Source organism: Dermacentor andersoni, chromosome 8, assembly GCF_023375885.2.
Source record: "Dermacentor andersoni chromosome 8, qqDerAnde1_hic_scaffold, whole genome shotgun sequence".
In the NCBI taxonomy this organism is placed as follows: domain Eukaryota; kingdom Metazoa; phylum Arthropoda; class Arachnida; order Ixodida; family Ixodidae; genus Dermacentor; species Dermacentor andersoni.
The window spans coordinates 135,699,484-135,718,894 of NC_092821.1; the positions used below are offsets into that span (position 1 = coordinate 135,699,484).

Here is a 19,411-nt window from a genome sequence, read left to right on the forward strand (position 1 = left end):
CAATGCTCACGTAAGCAGAGAATGACGGAACATAGCCGTGGCTCTGCCAGCAGAAAAGTGAACTCAGTTTTATGGTACGTCCCCTGCTTGCAAAAACACTGGAAGCTTTTACAGAAGACCTTCTTACCGCATACGCGCGCGTGCATGTTAAACGCCATCGATAGGAAGCGCCCGACAACACCGCGGTCGATGGTCGCACTAGCGGCTACGTCGTAAATGCATGACGAGTGTCCCTATAATTGCTGTCAAACTAAAATAATAATAAGAAATGAAAAATACCATGGATCTATTTATGGTATGAGGTCCGGAACGTCTGGAATACAACTAAAAATTTTGCCTTCACCAATCAGTACTAAAATTAATTTTTTTTTTCATTGGAGTTTTGAACGCTGCTGCGACAAACCATCAACTCCCAGGAAATGTTCTTGCGAGTTATTACGGGCAACTTTTCATTTTGCCTCTGCGTGAAACCAAACGACAATTATGATATAATGCAGGCTTCTCCGTTTAGTACTCTGAGTGCTTCAAAATCAAAATGGCCCTATACTATTCACGAAGTTTGGTAATCTCGACTGCCTCAATTAACTCCCGGACCTGCTGGTCATTGTGTTTCTTCAGCACTTCACAGCGTCTGAATTCTGTGGCGCTGGTTTTTCAGGGGCAATCCCTGACATGGATACCAAAATTCCTGTTAGCCTGCTCGACGCTAAGCTTGTGTTTAGTCTTTCGTTTGTGCTTCTCGAAGTTGGCCTGATATAACTTTTTCCACATTCCAGAGGTATTGAATACAGCACGGCTTCTGTGCGCTCCACAAAACGATTCTGGTGATTTATGCGTGCACCCTTGCTTATTTATCGGCTCTTCAGCATTGACGCGTCGGCAGAGGCTTTTCAGTTTTTCTGGCACATTAAGCACTACATTAACTCCAGCTTTGCGCCCAATCTTTTTCAAGTGGTGAGATAAGTTGTGCACGGATAAATCACCAGAATCCTTTTCTGCAGTGCACAGAAGCCGTGGTGTATTCAATACCTTTGAAATGTGGAAAAGGGTATATAGGCAAAATTTGAGATGCACAAAAGAAAGACTGAAGCAACACAAACTTAGCCTAGAGCAGGCTAACAGGAATCTATGCATCCATGTCAGGGATTGCCCCTCAAAAGGCTGCGCCGCATAATTAAGACGCTGTGAAGTGCTGAAGAAACACAATGACCAGCTGGTCCGGGAGATAATTCAGGCAGCCGAGATTACCAAACTTCGTGACCAATGCGTTAGCACGCAGTCCTTGTTACTGACAAAAAAAAAGAACTTGAGCTTTTGCACGTGCAACCACTATCTTAAGTGCAAAAATGAAAAAGTGCGTGTTTCACATGATGTGCGATCACGTGACTGCGACACGGTGGGCAATGGTATAAGAAGCCGTGTTTCTTTCAAAATACACGTTGTTGAAAGTCAGCGCTTGGGGTGTCGTCTTATCGTCTTGTCTCTCGTTTTGTCTCTCGTGTACATTTTGCGCTGTTAAAACCAGGATGGAAAACCAACAAGCACAAGCTGCTATTCTAGCGAAATACATTTCTATATTCTTTACACAGAACGAATATATTTAACAGTCAAGCGAAACTGCTACTTAGCGTGCAAGGCATTGATAGAAAACCACACGAAGAAAATGCAAAACTATGTGCACAAATGAAATGTCGGGGATTATTCTTTGTTCATTGTATTCCGACGCACATATATACTCGGTGACGTTCAGCATTCAGTGGTAGTTAACAATGGCAACGGTAAGCTCCTTCGCAGTTTCGTTCGTTGCAGTCATGTTTGTCTTCCTAGCGTTAGTAATGCAAGGGGAAGAATGGTCATGTGTTTTTGCAGCTCCATATCTTTACAAGCATAGTAAAAGCCGTGTAAACGGAGGCCCCACACCTTTTCCTCCAGTGACTCGGCCAACACCAACAAGGAGGCCTCCAGGTCCAAACCCTAGGCCATGTAAGAAGTACAATTGTTATTTATAAAAAATTTGTATAGGTGCAAGAACTGAGTAGACAAATATGTGTCCAAGGAAGGCGTTTCGGAACTCAATATATCTCAATATGTTTCAAGGTAACCTAAGATGATAATTATATTTAGGGTAAACATCCTATGCTAGCAGAAAAGGAAGTTAGAGCCGAGCAAAAGATAAATTTTCCTGCTCGTAGGGTTCGCCCCGAAAGCGTCTCCGCAAGGCGTGGAGTGCTCCTTGATTGCGCCTATTTCACAAATGCCTGTTCCACATGTTTTATCTGCACTGAGTGCTAATTAATTAACAGGCCCTTCGATAAGCATCGGAATAAGGTAATTGCAGCGCAACTAGTGTGCGAACAAAAACAAAAATAAGCGTAACCCTGAGACAAGACACAGGAACTGGAGAAACCTTTAAAAAAAAATACAAAAATTGGCGCGCTTTCTGCGTGTGATGTGAGAAACGTTCAGATGTGCACAAAAATTTGGGAGGGCGCCTAAGCATTGCCTTTAAATGTGGAAGGCGATAGCATTGAAAGATCCTGTACTGCTTGTCACGCTTTCTTGAGGATACGCGGAGGCGAGCGTCATCTGGATGGTGTTGTTGCAAGGAACCGAGCGGGCCGCGCCACTCTACGAATGCTAGAAACGCAGCAGAAGGGGTTTGTGTTTGAGTTTCTGCGTGAAAAAGTTATGTTTCCAGTATATTGAAATTAAAAAGCGACGCTATTATGTCTGTACGTTGACTTTAGGTTGTACTTCACGATTTTTCTGACGCATTTCACTTTGAGGAATTCGATTAATTCGGTAATGCCTAAGCGCGACGCGGAGGGCCTGTTTGGTTGTGGTTAGGAATGATTTTTCTCGAAACGATATCCGGTAACGCATTTTTTGGGACACGTGGCCCTTGACGCTTTCGCGTTAAAATAATCGGAACACGGGAGCTGGTTCCACTGTGATCAAGCAGCCTCGGGGCAAGGTAGAAATAAAACCGCTTACGAATGCCAGTCGGCGTTCACAGAGAATGAAAACCTCATGATCTGTCTTCTTACCCATGGACGGTAGCGTTGATCGCACCTTTTCCAGCTGAAATCTCGCTATAGAGCAATGGTGCAGATAGCACAGCTACATTCCCATGTGTTACCGAAGCGTATGCAAAAACAGCTATGCTGTCAGTGCCAATTTCCTGGCGAGCAATAACCGCAGAAGCGATAAAAAGCACTGCTCTTCACGGGAAAGAAAGCGATCGAGTGGTTTGAAGTCGATGTAAGTGACAGGCTGTACGCATGTACATTTATATTTACACGTAACTTCCGTGGCTACCAGAAGGAAACTAATGCAGCTCGGCCACTGCTACTGTCTTAGAAATATTTTGTCTGCATCTGTAAAACAAGCCAGTGGCCTGGCATCGGCATTCTGAAATTCCGTTTTTTTCGATTGTTCTGTCATAGGTAGTGCCGATTGCGCTTTACAAAATGTTCTCCTTAGGCTAAATTTTCCCGAGCTCGCCCGCAGTTCACTCTTGGCCTGCATTTGACCTAAGGGTTTACCCGCAAATATATGCCGCCACAACCTGTTTCACTTGAGTTTTGATGCGTATGATATATTTCTTGGAATACATTGCATTTCTTTCACTTACGTGATCAGACGGTCGCACAAAAAAAAAAAAAAAAAAACTCCCGGTGTATTGTTTCAGGGACGCTGCCGCAGTGAGGTTGCTTGAAGCGTCTTGTGCCTGCTCCAAATGAAGTATGCGCACTGTGGTACAGAATGGCTGTAACCAAATACATGTTTTGCATTTAGTCACGCATTAGAGCATTTACATGCTTAACTCATGCTACAGCTAGTTATAGTCTCATGGTCCATTTTGGCAATAGTTTTCCCTTTCTATTAGTGGCAGACCCGTTTGCATTGTATAGTTGAGGGCGGGGGCGCTTGGGTGCAGAAATGACCTCATACTGATGACACTCGCGGCTGCCCGGCGCCACTCGAGCCCACCGCATTCATAAATAATTGGGGCTCCAGCGCATTCGCTTCCTATGGAGATCGACAGATGCCATCGTAGTCAAAGTGCTTGGGTGACGCTTCGCATGTCTCTGTCTTCCGGCCCCAGCCACTTCACGCTATTTCTGGGTCATAAGCGCCAGGACACTGGCGCGCCATGGCAAAGAAAGTGTCAAATGTTGGGAAGATATTTCCTACTTGTAAGCCTTATAACTCTCGATAAGAACTGGTTTAGGTTCGATAGAATACGCCTACTATAGTATTATTAGCTCCCTTAAAGCCACCACTCCCGCTCGAAGAGACAAACGTACTGCCGAGCTAAGCCTCTCTCAACACCACGCGTGAGGCTCAGAAGAGTTCCGATTCAGTCATGCGTGGTTGGACAACAGCGGCACCTGCGTGCGCGACACATTCAGGATCGAGTAATGGCTTCCATTCTCTGCGTAACGATACCAATGTAAGGCTCACAGGTAACACCAGTTGCGGAAATATAAGCGATATATTACTGTTACATGACATCGCTACATAATGGTCTTAGAATACGACCCTCTATGCTGCCGAAAGGAAGGACCTTTCACCTCATAAATTAAGATGGGCAGCCAATTTAATGGGTAGGGTAATTATCTGATGGTCTGTTAGAGTTCGAGAATCTGTGCCAAGGGAAGTGAAGCGCATCTGTTGTACGAGAGAGAATAAAAGGGTGTGATGGAATTAGAAAATTTGCTGGATTAAGGTGGGGTCCCATGGCACAAGGCAGCGTAATTGGAGATCGTTGGTAAAGGCCTTCGTCCTGCTATATACAGTGAAGCAAATGATCCTGAAATCAGAAGTTTGTCTTATGCGTCATTCGCCATGAGAAAATGCTGTTGGCTGCTCTTTGGACTAGGTTTTGGTACGGACAGACAACCTCGGCACCATGCATGTTTTATCGGTATGTACGCATTCTCGACCAATCCCCCAAGATGAATGTGTCAAGGTATGTTGCTTTAAATAGAATAAAAAATAGCGCCCTATGTGCAACCCACACAATCGTGTAGAACGCGGCCGCTTTATGAATAGCCGTTGCAACAAAGTTGAAGCTAGAATACTAAGGATATTGGGGGATGCAAGGGACTCTTAAATGGGACGCTGTGTATACATTAGGATATACTAGCTGCCTAGATCTGTGTATTCAGCATTGTTGCTGGCAGCGAGATTGTCACTTTGTGTGCTTGCTGTATAACCTTAAGGCTTCGTATGTAAAGGGCGATAAAAAGATATGAGGAAGATTACAAAAGAATGTTATCGCTTTCTTTTGTATTCATGTTTAATTTTTCTGCGAATTTAATGTGTGTTACCATGGCGTTCAGCGTAATGTGACGGCATTGTTGTTGCCCAACACTATTAGGTAGTGTAGTCTTTACTATACTTCCAGTGGTTATATTAAAGCCTGAATTCTTGTACAACAGAATTAAAATATTAAGTAATTGCGCCACCAATACCAATCTCGGTGAGCATATCAATATCCGCTGATCAATATTGAAATTGGATTCGTCTTGTTCGACCATACATCGATCCATCTGTGACCTCTCCATACAATCCGCTACAACAAAAATGACAAAAGCTATATTGTAGCCCGGCAAGCTTGCGCGAAGTAGGGAGAGCTTCGGCGCCCCTTTCGACATGATGGCTGGGACCGACCCATCGGAGCATCACGAGTTCCTCCGGCGATGGTGGCATCAGTTTCCTTATAAAGGCGAAAACCTTAGACGGCTCATGGGACGAAAAATCTGATGTCCTGCGTTACGCCATCCGGCGTTATGCCACCAAAATTGACAGCGAATCGAACACTCGATTTTTGGTGGGAGTAGCGCGCCCTACCTGTGGTGTTAATTAAGGTAAATTTAATTAGGACCCACTACCTTTGGTGCAACTAGAACCCACTACCTGTGGTGTTAATAAAGGCGAGTATAATTAGGAACCACGACCTTTGGTGGGAGTAAAAATCTCGACATATTGTGTTAATTATGGCGCTTAGGCCATCGATTCCTTTATATGAAAAAGTGAAGCCGAGGCAAAGAAGACGCTTCAGCACAACCTTTTGTGTTAAGGAAATTTAATGAATATAGAGGTAATTAAGGAATTCGAATCCATGACTTTTGGTGGGAATCAAACCCACTTGGAGATTTGGTCGAACCGGCGTTACCTTCAATGCAAAGTTCACCACAGCCCGTACATAGACAACAGTACCGAAAGGACGACGACGACAAGCGCTGACTTCCACATGATTTTTTTTTTCGAATGACAAGCCTATATAACCAAGACACCTAGTGAAAAGCCAGCATGAATACACATTCAAAATTCAAAACAAACATAACCGCCTACCTAAAGACGAATGAGAGCGCACGTGCGATCTCAATAGAGCAAGTTACATATCTGTTAACGTAATTGACGGCTTACTAATCGAGTCACCCTCAGTGATCGCTGCTGCTTCAATAATAAGTTGAGTGTTTTCAGTAGGATGCCTAGCCAGGATACTTGTCTTTTCAAAGAACGGAATACTGCCACATTCTGCACAATGGGCCCCTAGAAATCCCCTCTCGCCCTTTGCGCACTTGAATGCTACGTTCTTGCAGTCTAACATTTAGACATCCACCTGACTGCCATACATAAAACAGACCGCATCTCAGGAGTATTCTGTAAACTGCGCCTTTCAAACAATCCGCATTTTTTTTTTTTTTTGGGGGGGGGGGATTGATAATTTAAGAACTACGTTGCTTAGCAACATGATTAGTTCTAACGGAAAGCTGTGAATGTATTCTACGCCCAGAAAAACTACTTCCACACCTGCTCTTTGACATATTTTCTTATATTTCTGATAGATCCCATGGATCTACGGGAGACCAGCAGCTTTATTTCTTAGATCATGTACCTGGGGCTCGATCTTCTGAGGATCAATGTTTAACCTACTCCGCAACTTCTCTGAGACTGAGGCAAGACTGCTAGGATACCCAGCGCCTTCACGTGAGCGATCTGTGAACTGAAACTAGGTTCTATTAAATTATAGGAGAACTTATTTAGTGCTTTATGCAAGCAAGTATGAGCCATACCCCTCTTAATCAGTTCTGTATGGGCGGATGCATAGAATCATAGAGGCTTATTCGCTGGCGGCTCATAAATCCAGCATACAGGATGCCGAGTGAAGGATAGCTTGAGATCTAGAAACCTATAAGATATCCACTCTTCGGGAGTTCATGCGTGAATGAGAGCCGGGCTAGGCATTGTTCAAACAGAACCAACGTCTGCCGAATAGAGGACGCCACGCAGCTGCCCTTACAGTTAAACAGAAACAGAAACAGAAAATCATTCACGAAACAAAAGGCATTCCCAATTTTCGCACTGCCCAGCCGTGACTGGACGTTCTTTTCTGGATAAGCCAAAAATAAATCGCTTAAATAGGGAGCGATAAAAGGCCCTCTAAACACCCAGCTTTTTTTAAAATGAAGAATGTCTCTTTCCATTCGGCGAAGGTTGAGGATAGGTAAAGCTGAAGCAATTTAATAAAATCGGAAGCAGAAACGCCACGCTAATAGCACAACGCCAAACCACCCGAAGTGAAAGCCTACGCACGGATGTTCTAGCATTTATGGCCTCAAACCTTCATGCTAGCGTGCGGGACATGGTCGCCCAGGTACGAATATACAAGTGACCAGTTTTGAGGATTCTATTTGACGGCCTTTCACCCGTACCGTCTTAGCCAGCACCAATGTTTGGAAAATAGGGACCTGTAGAATTGTCTAGATTTCTCGAATTTGGTCTTCACAAGTTAACGGACTTTTTGAGCAGCGTCATGTGCACAAATGAAGCCGATTTTCACACAAACGCCCTCGTAAGTTTGCATAGTGCACACTGTTGTAGGAACTCCAATCCACAATGGTTCAAGCGCAATCGGCACCAGTACTAGTGGTCGTTCAATGTGTGGTGCACAATTTACGCCGGTGCTATAATCGGTGCCATCTTCTTCGATCGCACACTGACTGGACAGCGTTGCGTGGACAAAATACGTGAAGCAGTGCTGGGTGAGTTTCTCAATGAAGTCACGCTGTCACGGCTTCCACTTCTGTGGTATCTGCAAGATGGAGCGCCAGCACATAGCAGCAGCTAAGCACGAAACTTGCTGGATGCGACTTGTCATGCGCAATAGACTGGAAGAAACAGGCCTGTAAAGTGGCCGGCTAGGTCACCTGGCCTCTGTCCACTCGATTTCTTTCTTTGGGATTATCTGAAACCTTATCTTCACATTTTAGTACGCGCTTCCGGTTTGCAAAAATACCTTGTATAATTTAATGCAGTAACAATGTTATATGTATTATGAGACCCAAGGACATGTACCACGTTTTGCGAGTCTTTTTTATGTTCATCATGTAATTCTATGCAAACTATTAAGTGAAGAACTTTGGAATCTGATCTATTGCAGTTGGTGGACGCTAAAGCAAAATGACAAACGAACGCCGCTTTCGCTGGATCTGGAAACCAGCAGCCATCCTGCGCTTCAACGCCATCAGGGATTCTGATGTGAATTGCCGCACACAAGGATAAATCTCCTAAATAAAAAATGGCAATGCGCCTTGCATCTCTGCGCCTACTTACAGTTCAGTTGTTTAAATTTGAAAAATTATTATTCACTTCTCTTTGTGGTCAAGAGCAGTAGCGAATAACCAGTGCCTGCTAATTAGCCCGTGTGGCGTTTCAATGCAGAGCATGAACCTGAATAAATTGCTATGCAATAACGGCTCGTGCACCACGCCTATGCAGCAGGTTAAAGAACCCCCTGTGCTCAAAATTAATACGGAGCCATCCACTCACAGTACCGGAGCTCACAGTGTACTGTAAGCTCCGGTACTGGAAGCGCAACAATTTGTTGAGATTAGTGCGAAATTGTAACGCTTCACTAGAGAATATCAAGCACAAAGTGCTTCCAAACATTTGCGGTTTGCTTTTGTTGCACATATCCGGATGACTTAGCAACATTGGCTTCCGTAGCTCTGCGTGAGTTGACCTTATTTTTACCTTAATAGTTTTCGCAAATTTTAAAAATTGTTGGTAAAAGAAACAACGTTGATAAAAGGCGGAACTTAAAGCAATACAGAAAAATAGAAAATCACTGTGAGGCTCACTGTCAGTCACTGTGAGTCACTGTGAGGCTCCGTATGAGTGAAAGCGTGTGAGCGTGATCCGGCGAACGCGGTTCAATCTCGCGTGCGCGAGCGAGGAACGCAACCCGGATGCGTCCCCTGTGCTGTGGCACGCGAGGCCGGGGGGTGAGGCGAGGGAGGAGGGGCGTTCTTCTCCGGCAGCGTCTACGTTGCCTATATAACCTCCTCGCCCGCCACTCCGCGCAGACTGGAGATAACCGCGGCGTCTACTACTGCGTTGTTGGCCAGGCGAATCGTGCATGCCGTAGTAGATGCTTTGGCGGAGGCCGTAGGGACGCGTTGCCGGCGCTCGTGTGTCTTGAAAGCGATCTGCGACGTGGCTAAAGTGCGTGGCCACGCGGGTCTCGTCTTCAAAGCGATCTGCGATGTTTGCAGAGCGCGCGTAATGCCGGTAGTTTCGTATTCGATGTGCATTCGACATTTCGTTCGCGGTGAAGCGAGACATACATGAAGGTCAATTCGCTTGCTGATGCCGCGATTCCTAACTCCAGAATTTTCACAGGGAGTTTACGCGCTCATCGAGCCAGATGTGTTCATGTTTACTTGTGCGCGCGTGCCGCCGTGCTGGTTAATTTAGTCAAAACATGTTGACGGGTTAGTTCGTTTGAATCCATGAAAGAACGTGTAAGCGCGACTGAATAAGGACGTAGAAAAAAGCAGACACACAAAGTCAGCGTTGTCTTTGTGTGTCTGTATCTTTCTATGTCCTAGCTGAGTCGCGCTTACATATTCTATCATTGTTAATTTAGTTAGTAAGCGAATGTTTACAAATTTATACGGCCGATAAAACTATTGCCTTTACTACGTACAGCCATCTACAAACTTGTTATCGCAATTGGCACTTCGCTCTCGGAAGGAACTGCGCAGTTTTTTTCGCACAATAAAAAAAAAAATATGCAGATCTCACGCACTGTGGGAATCAATGTAACAAAGCTTTCTGAGCTGTTTGCTTTGATTGACGATAATAGAAATATATGTAGATATATGTGCACGTTTCGCTCGCATATACGGCTTACGGCATGCGGCCACGATGTTACCGTGTTTAGACTTCATACGGAACAGCACGGTGACAACGACGGCAAGAATGCGTCTGGAGTGTCGATATAATTGCAATAAAGTAGTGGAGAAGCTGCCTAAGTTATAGCACGGCGTGTGCCCCTGCATGCTGTCAGTCATCTGATTTCTTCGCCTAGCGACTTTACACTCGCCGGTCGAGCATACATTGCTTAATTAAAGAAATAATAAACATGATAATAGTTACGGAACGAGGGTTCGCAATGTTTGCAATGTCGAAACAGGTTGCGATAAGGGTTACGGATGCCCTCACTGCTCTGCAGGCCAGTGTATGGACCATCCGCGAAGAAAGCAGAGGAAAGAAAGAATGGATGTATGTGTATTGCTGCTACAGCAAAACCCTCTCCTCTGTTTCTAAGAGCTCCTCTCCAGCCATGGGCCGCGCGTTGTAGTTTACATCGAACGTGGTAGTACTTCAATTAGGGTGCTCGCCGGAGATGCATCTAGAAGATTCGATGACGCAGATATAAGTATTGGTCGGACAAGAGCGGTGGTTTCGATCCGACAACCGCCGTCCGCGTTCATTGTATTGCTGCCACGAAGTTGTTTCCTTTGCTTTCGTGCACAAGTATGCGCGATGAATTATGTAATAATTACCAGTCGACTTCACCTTTCTTTCTACCTTTCTGCCCGTGTGCCATCATGACAAGGTGGTACGTAGGAAAGGTGCCGGGAATGTTCCGCAGGTCACCCAGTGGAAGGCGCCCAAGCAACTCCCGCCCTGCGCTTGCATTGGAGCACAAAAACTCCAAAGGAAGAAGCAGCCCCGAAACCCAATTAAACAGCTGCAGGCGTGCTGGATGGCCACGAGAGCGCGGTCTATTGCCTGACCAGCATAAACGACCAGCTGTAACGTCAACTGCCAGCATGCGTTTGCGTGCTGCTTCAGTAGCTTTGGCGTTAAAGCCATTTCTGGTAGCCCCTGCAATTTCATTTTAGTACAGGCAAGACACCGGACTGTTGACTGACCAACCTCGAACGCACCACAAATTTTAGACTTTAGGAAGATGAACCAGGTAATCCCAATTCTGCCAAGGGAACGCCAGGCGTGTTGTTAAAACAAGATGACTGCTTTTGAAAGATAGTACACATTCAAGAATAGCCGCTTAGGCAAGCGTGTTAGCGTTGTGCGCAGGGATATAGAGGGCTACCATTCTAGTGTGATCCTGCAGATAGCTTCCCAACGAAAGCATTGTCGTTTTCCTTGAATGCAACAATGCTAACAACGGTGACAACAGCGGTGTTTTCGAATGGAAGACTCAGATAAAAGCTCTGCCACCTTATGGTGGGAATCAAACAAGGGCCACTTGCTGCATTTCTAAAAAGAAAGTCTCTAATTACAGTTGCTGACTTTATTGAGGAAGTTAAAACAATGTAAAATGACCTCGAAAATTGTGTCAGGCCGTACGGCCACGGCTCTGTCATCTGGTATACTTCCAGGTGAACGGTAATTGCGTCACAAGTGCCAATTTTTCTACTGGTGCTCGGTAGAACAAAGTTCTCACAAAAAATTATAAAGAAAAAGTGAAGTGCGCTGCTACGGCAACGGTTTCCTTGGTGCGCGAGGGGCAAACGCCATCCCACTTGTTTGCTATGCACTCGACAAGCACACGACTTTCTCTGCAGGCCCCAACGAAAACCAACCGCGCTTATATTTAATTTTGCAGATTGTTTTCCTCTTGCAGATCTTGTTTTCAACACCCTTCTGCTTCTAATTTCGCTGTCGTACTCGCATGTCTGAAACAGATCTGTGTAAAAACTTATTTTTTGTTGAAGATGCACGAGCCAACACGCCATGGCGCGTGGCTTTCCTACTTATGTTTCGGCAAAACATAAGTAGGAATTAAAATGTGGTCTATTCGCTGAATCTATTCGTAACTCATGGTATTGATACACAACACAATAATGTACAGCTGAGTTGCCCTTATTCAGTAGGAATAGGTGCATACTGTACTACAATCATACGTAGATATTACAGCTTCCTGCAATTTCTCATAGACAGCAAATTGCTACAGATGCCATGTTTGTTTACTGCACACAACGCAACTCAGTGACTCAGTGAAAATAATTTTCATCAAACGCAGCAGATCCATATGTCTCGCATACCGGTGAAGACAACTTCCTTTTTATGCCATGAAACGGGTGTTCTCACAAGCCCAAAAACCATGCTATATCTAGCAAATTTTCCGCATAGCTCTCGTTTTGCTAATGCACCAATAAATATTTTTCAAAAAATTATTGAAAATGTAATTTTTGGTTTTGTTGCGAGATACAATACGTAAGGTTCAACTTCATTCAGAGTTGTAGCGCTGTTAACGATGCATCATTACGATATTTTTCATGAGCATATTGCAGATGTTTCATAAAATTTGTAATGCACCTAGTTTGTGCTATCATCGTCGAGCATGAATGACACATTTCCAAGACCACTTGGAACAAATCACGCGAAGTTTTTCTTTGTTTTTTTGTCAGAAAACAATAAATGCTGGAGAAGCGGTTGTCAAGTGGCGGTTCACAGTCACTTGAGGTCGGGCAAGGACAGAATGGTGTAGAAAGATACTCATGAACGCTGACCTACGGGAAAAAGAGAAATATTTTTTTAAATGTAGCTCAAACCGGCAACATTCAATGTATTACAGCCACCTGCTCGAAACAATTATCTTTTGAGTGGTTTTCAAGCGTTCTTCTAATGCAGTGAACGAACGTACGTTATGCATTTTCTTAGAAAGAGTCCACAAGCTCAGTTTCGTGCGACATGTTTGAAGCATATGTTATGTCACCGACCCGTCAGAGCTATGTTATGAATTGAGTCATTTCTTCGAGGTCATCCGTCATGTGAATTCCGATGCCTACACAATGAGGAGGCGAAAGCATTTCCACCTTTATAGTACGTTCGTATCTGGCAGATCATTGCTTTCTTTGCTTATTAGCATTATTCGAGTCTTTGTAGAAAGGCGCAACTGCCTCCCCCCCCTCCAAGCACACGCATGCACTTTTTCTATACTATAGAGACCACTGACGTCAAACATTTCGAGCAACACTAGAACTTGCGCAAATTTACCTAAAAGGTTCCATAGGTTTTTTAGCATGCGTGTATGGTAGCTATGTAATAATTTTGAAAGAGGAGGGTGAAAGTGTGGAAGCAATTGTTTTCTGGGCAGGGACAATACGTTGCACGATAATTACGCAAATATGGAAATGCACTGAAATAATTGGTAAACATAGGCTAATCAGGAGACTGCATGCCTCTGAACTACCGGAATTCAAAAAAAATTTCGGTAAGGAAACGTTTCTTAATTTTCACCCTTGTGGAGCTTTCTTTTCACAGCGGACTTTTTCTCACTCTGTTTTTCAGTTCCAGATTGATGTCACTTATGTGCAGATTAAGCCATGCATAGCAGAACTGCTCAAGTAAGTCTGTACGACACTTATTAGAGTAAAGTATTTGTTGAGGTAGACAAACGTTGAGCTTGTATTTCAGTGACATAGCGTGGCACAGGCACCACGACCACCTCTGCCAGTGCGGGCATCGAGGACGGTAACGGCGCCTACTGATAATTCAAGGTCTACGAAAGCACGCGGCAAACGTTCAACTTCACCGGCTGATACAGACACGGAATGGCCATTGCTGCCCTCTAGGCCCACGGCCATGCCAGCGAGCCCTAGTGGTTCCCTGCCCCATGTAGCCAAGAATTATAGGGTCAGTGAAACCGGGGACACTACGGGCAAGCAACGAGATGAACACAATGAGAAGGAGAGTGTACAGAAATTGCTGAAGCACCTGGTAGAGTCAATGCGCGTGATTCTCGGTGGTCTCGAGAATCCGGCCGCTAAAAGTGTCCTGCAAGTTCTCGCCGTGCGGGAGCCGCTTATAGCAGCTCTTTATATGCTATATGGCTGTTGTTTGGCGCTTGCGCTGTTCGCGCAGGGGAGGCCCACACACGAGCTTCGTCCTAGCTCCTTTATTTTTTAAGTTCCCTTGAATTGGTGACCACAGACATTTTACGGAACCTGACAGTGGCTCCATGGATAACATTTGTGAACTTTTATCATCAGAGTGTTGAACTTGCTTTGACCCTTGCGCATCCCTCTTTCTATGTCATCATCATCCCTGATCACACCTTTATGTCCCCGTTCCCCATCCCCCCTGTGCAGAGTAGCAGGCTAGAGCGCCTTAGCTCAGGCCGACCTCTCTGCCTTCACTCAAATAAATTATCTCTCTCTCTGTACATCAGTACAGTGGTCACACCGCAAAGTGCGTGACCTCACCAACGTCCGCCAAAAAACGCTCCTCCTTGTCGTTCCCTTCTTCTTGCAAAATGGGGCGCCACCTGGTTCCCCTAGAGCTGATGGACCTCTGGTCTCATATGATAGGTCAACGTCTGTAGTGCTTCCCTCGTGATACGCTTTCGGAAGCTCTTTAACTCACTTGCGGTATCCCTCTGTAACATTTTTCAGTGGTTTGATGACGGCTTCAGTCTCTGGTGCGCATATTTCCCGCTTTTGGCCTCGCTGCGGCGGTGTAGCACTTGTAAAGACGGACACACGATTAGAACATCTTGTTAGGCTACTTGGTAAATTTTCTCCATATTTGCACGCTGTGTAAAGGAACACTACACACAGGCCCACAGGACAATCGCACCGTTCTCTCCATTCTCGAGTGTCACGCTCCACTGTGAAGCTAATTCCAGTGGCAACAAATGCGGGCCATATGACATCGCTTCATATTTATCGTAACACGACATCAAAATCCCGTTCGTTATCAAATTTCCAGTGAAGATTACAAAAAACGCTCTTGATATACTGTTAAGGTATATCTGACCTTTACGCTTAGTCAGATGCTGTGGTCATCATTAAAGCCTACGTTGTTATTTATTTATTTATGTATTTATTTATTTATTTATTGGTACATACTGTAGCCCAATCGGGCTATTGCATGAGTGGGTGTGAAAGGCAGAGAAATGAACATAGTAAGTAATTCAGGATCAATGAACAATACAAACCAATACAAACCAAAACTAAAACTAACAAACCAAAACTAGTTTAAAGGAAGGGAACGAGTAGGACCAGGCAAATAATTCCAGTACTCGATTACACGGGGAAATAAACTGTATTTAAAAGTGTCCGTATGGGCAAAATAAGGTGCGATGTTTAGGTGATGGTAACTTCTAGTATTAGATGGTTTTGCAGGAGTTAGGTAGTTATCTGAAGATATACGGCAGGAAGAGTTAATAATGCAATGCAAAACTTTCAGTGATTCCGTGATTCGGCCATCTGACAGCGGTTGTAAGCCTAGGGATGAAAGCCCGGTATACGGTGAAAAATCCCTATCGTACCTACGGCATATGAAGCGAATCACTTTCTTTTGGATGGCCTCAATTTGATTAATGTCGCACTGTTTGTGTGGATTCCAGATGGGAGAAGCATATTCTAGTATAGGCCGGATTAGTGATTTATACATCAGTAGTTTAGTATCCCTTGGGGCTGTGGTCAATGTGCGGCGCAGATAGCCTAACTTTTCAGTGCTTTTGAGGTTATTAAATCTACGTGCTTCGACCAAGACATACTGGGTGTGAAAACAAAACCAAGGTATTTACATTCACTAATGCGCTGAATTGGAGTATTATGAACTTTGCAAGTAAAAGCGGAACGCGTTGTTTTATTAGTGAAAGTCATAACAACGGTTTTACGGATGGTAATTGTCATTTGCCAGGTATCGCACCAAGAGCTAAAATTACAAAATTATCTTTGAAGCTGTAGATGGTCATCACATGAGGAAATTTTATGATATAATACACAGTCATCAGCATACAAACGTATATTTGAGGTTATGTGACGAGGCAAATCATTTCTAAAGATCAAGAAAAGCAACGGACGCAGCACGGAACCTTGTAGCACTCCTGAAGGCACCTCTGTCACCCTGGAATTAGCTCAGTTAAAGGACACAAATCGAGATTGATCGGAAAGAAAACCAAAACTAGACGCGTTTGTCACCGGTCTTGAATAAAGGAAGAAATTGAGCCATTTTCCAGGATGAGGGTACTGTAGAGGATGCTAGGGACTTGCGAAATATGACAGTGACGTAGCGAGAGGTCCATCATGAGTACCGTACCAAAAACAAGTTCAGAATGCCATCTGGCCCAACAGACTTCTTTATATCGAGTTTCAATATTAAGTTCAACACGCCTTCTTCGGTAATGTTACTGCCATTGATGGGTACGTCACTACGAGCAATGATGTCTGGTTGGATGACGTTGTTGTCACGAGTGAAAACAGACTGGAAATACTCATTAAATGCGTTTGATATATGAAATGGATCATTGGTAGAATCATTGTTAATCACCATAGTAGTAGCCGTTGTATCACGTGGCAAAACAGACGACCAAAATTTACGCGCGTAGGTTTTTAGTAGGCCCTGCAGCTGCACACCGAAGAAGAAATTCTTAGCGCAGTTGATTTTCAGTCTAAGCTCCTCTTTTGCTTTAATGAAACTCATCATGGCTGCCTGATTGTTTGAGCGCCTCTTACACCTGAGTCTATTTACACGACGTGTCAGATGTGTTACATCTCGCGTCATTCAAGCAATTTTCACATTTTTCTTCGTTCTTTTGAAAGGAAGAAAATACTGAATACTTTTTTTTAACCAAGCATTCGAAATAACTTACCAATGCGTTAACATCACAAGTAGTACTTAGTGCAGCAAATTCTTCAAAACCATCAGACAGAGCGTCTATTATTGAAACATCATCAGCGCGATTAAAATCAGGAAATGTAGAGAAAACAATGTTTTGCTTAGTGACCGAGAAATTTAAGGAGACAAGAACGGCCTGGTGATCAGGAATTCCCTTAATGACATCACTTCTGTAACCCTTTGCAACAATGTTAGAACTAACAAAAACCAAATCGAGCAGACCACTGCATCGTGTAGGTTTATTGGTAATCTGGACAAGGTCGAATGAAAGAGAAAAGGCAACTAGTTTTCTATTTATGGAAGTTTCTTTCACAAGTGTTAACGTAGGCCAATGATTACCGGGGGCATTAAAATAACCGATGCAAATGAGGTTCCCCGTATTTAGCTGCTGCTCGTTAATATAGCGACTAAGAGCTTATAGACAGAACTTTATGCTACGGTGCCTTTTCTCTAAAGCAGGATGAGACGTTCAGTGTTGGCACATACAATATTTTCAGCAATTTTACATCTTAAATCACCACATATATATGGAAGCTATTCCACTCAGCATATGTGATGTCGCTATATGACATTGTTGTGTGAATAATAACGTCATATTCCTTATAAAGATTGCGACGGGAGCCTCTGCGTAATGCTACCAGAAAAATATAGCTAGCAGAATTAACACGTTCATGAAAAACCGTTGGCAAAAGTGGTGTGCTTACATTGTCTGTCCTGGCCGACTCCTTCCGGAGACTCCAAACACACCTGACCACTGCCGTCTGGATCAAGCACAGATGGTCCCGGCAAGGGGGAAGGCAGATGGTCCCGGCAAGGCCTTTGGCTAGAGTCTATAAATAGACAGAGTATAGAGCGCCAGGCATTCATATTTGCTCACATGACAGGCAATAGTTGGGGGAAACGGCACCAACATGCGTACTGCCTACTACAACCAGTGTGAAACCTGTTTTGCAGAAAGTGTGTGGATTTTGTGAGTTGAATGCAGACCTACTTGTTATGTCAACAGCTGATAAAGTGTTAAAAGCGTTCCTCTTTTCTTCAAACAAATGTTGTTTAGAATTTATTTCTGCACTGAACCCTTACGTTCGCTACTTTTCCTTCGTCAATAAATAAGGAAGAGAAATATTACGACACTTTTTCTTATAGTTTATTCCGCTACACCCGTAAAATAAAAAAATAAAGCTGCCCTCTATGCATCCGCACTGAATGCCGCCGATTAGTGAACAAAAGCAATGCTAGCAAAGTAGTACTTTAATCCATGCATGTCAGCTTGTTTTGATTATATTTTGTAGCAGGATTTCAACTGGAATGTGTTTAAAAATTTATTAATTAATGTTACATGAGTATATAGCAGCGCTAAAAATGAAAACTTGGGTGTTAAGCATTGTTGGTTTCTCAATAGCTGGCCGAGAATACTAAGCATAAGTTCTTTTGGCTAGTTTCTTGGGTCGATAAAAGTTTTTGGTATATCCTGATAAGGAATAAGTAATTGAGCGTTTTATTTGCTATGGCTTCATTTTCTGCTAAATGCCCGTAATAGAAACACTAAGTTTCCATTGAATCTATGCTGGGCGACTGAGCATTAGAATTTTTGCTCCAGAATAAATTCTGCCATATAGCGGCGACCAAACTTCGGGATTACACGTCAGAGGTCGGCAACTGACTTCGCCGTATCGTATGCTGTCGCGCCAAGCACGGCACGGCTATCAACGAATATCAATTCTCTCCTTCTCAGCGAGAACTGTCCGGCTTTTTAGTTTAGCCAAGAATCGAACGTCGCAAACTGCAGATGAGCGAGCGATAAAGGAAACCTGACAAGCACGCGGTTTCTTGGCGCGCGCGAAATTTGCATCGCTGCGTGGCGTAACATGTCACACCACGCCGCACACTGTCAATTGTTTTCCGTAGTAAAATCATGAAGGACAGAAGCATGGATTCGAAACCACTAAGAGCTCGTTTTTGCTACCTTCATCGATCAGGGACCGCTCATACACTCGAAGACTCTGCGCAGCCAACCACAACAGTCCTGTTCTGGCCAGGTCGCCATAGTCGCTTTGTACACATGTACAACGGCTATAGCCGTTGTACATGCGAGCAGATGAGCAGATGTACAAAGACAAACATGACATAGAGACACAGAGAAACATGAGCAGGTGTACAATGGCTACAGCCGTTGTACATCTGCTCTCATACGAACTCAACCAGGATTCTCCATTCAGCGTAATTTCGAAATATGCCAAATCTTATGAGTGAGCAAACTGCCGCATGGTCATTATCAAAGAACACTATTAGAACACTATTAAGAACACTATTAGAGCGAAAAGAACACTATTAAAAAGAGCACTATTCAGAGCGAAAAAAAAGTTCACAACACGAAGAAGCGACGAAACAATTCAGTCATCCTAGGCACAGGCTGAAAGTGAAACACAACTCGGTCGTCGCACATGTAACT

The 19,411-nt window shown here is 44.0% G+C and overlaps 1 long non-coding RNA gene across 1 annotated transcript; it reads left to right on the forward strand.

Annotated features, from left to right (window-relative positions):
- Positions 1–1,783: 1,783 nt before the first annotated feature.
- On the forward strand, positions 1,784–8,623 carry LOC129383281 (uncharacterized). Its single transcript, XR_008611155.1, has 2 exons — positions 1,784–1,983; positions 8,456–8,623. It is a non-coding gene; the product is annotated as an uncharacterized lncRNA (long non-coding RNA).
- The last annotated feature ends 10,788 nt before the right edge of the window (positions 8,624–19,411 follow it).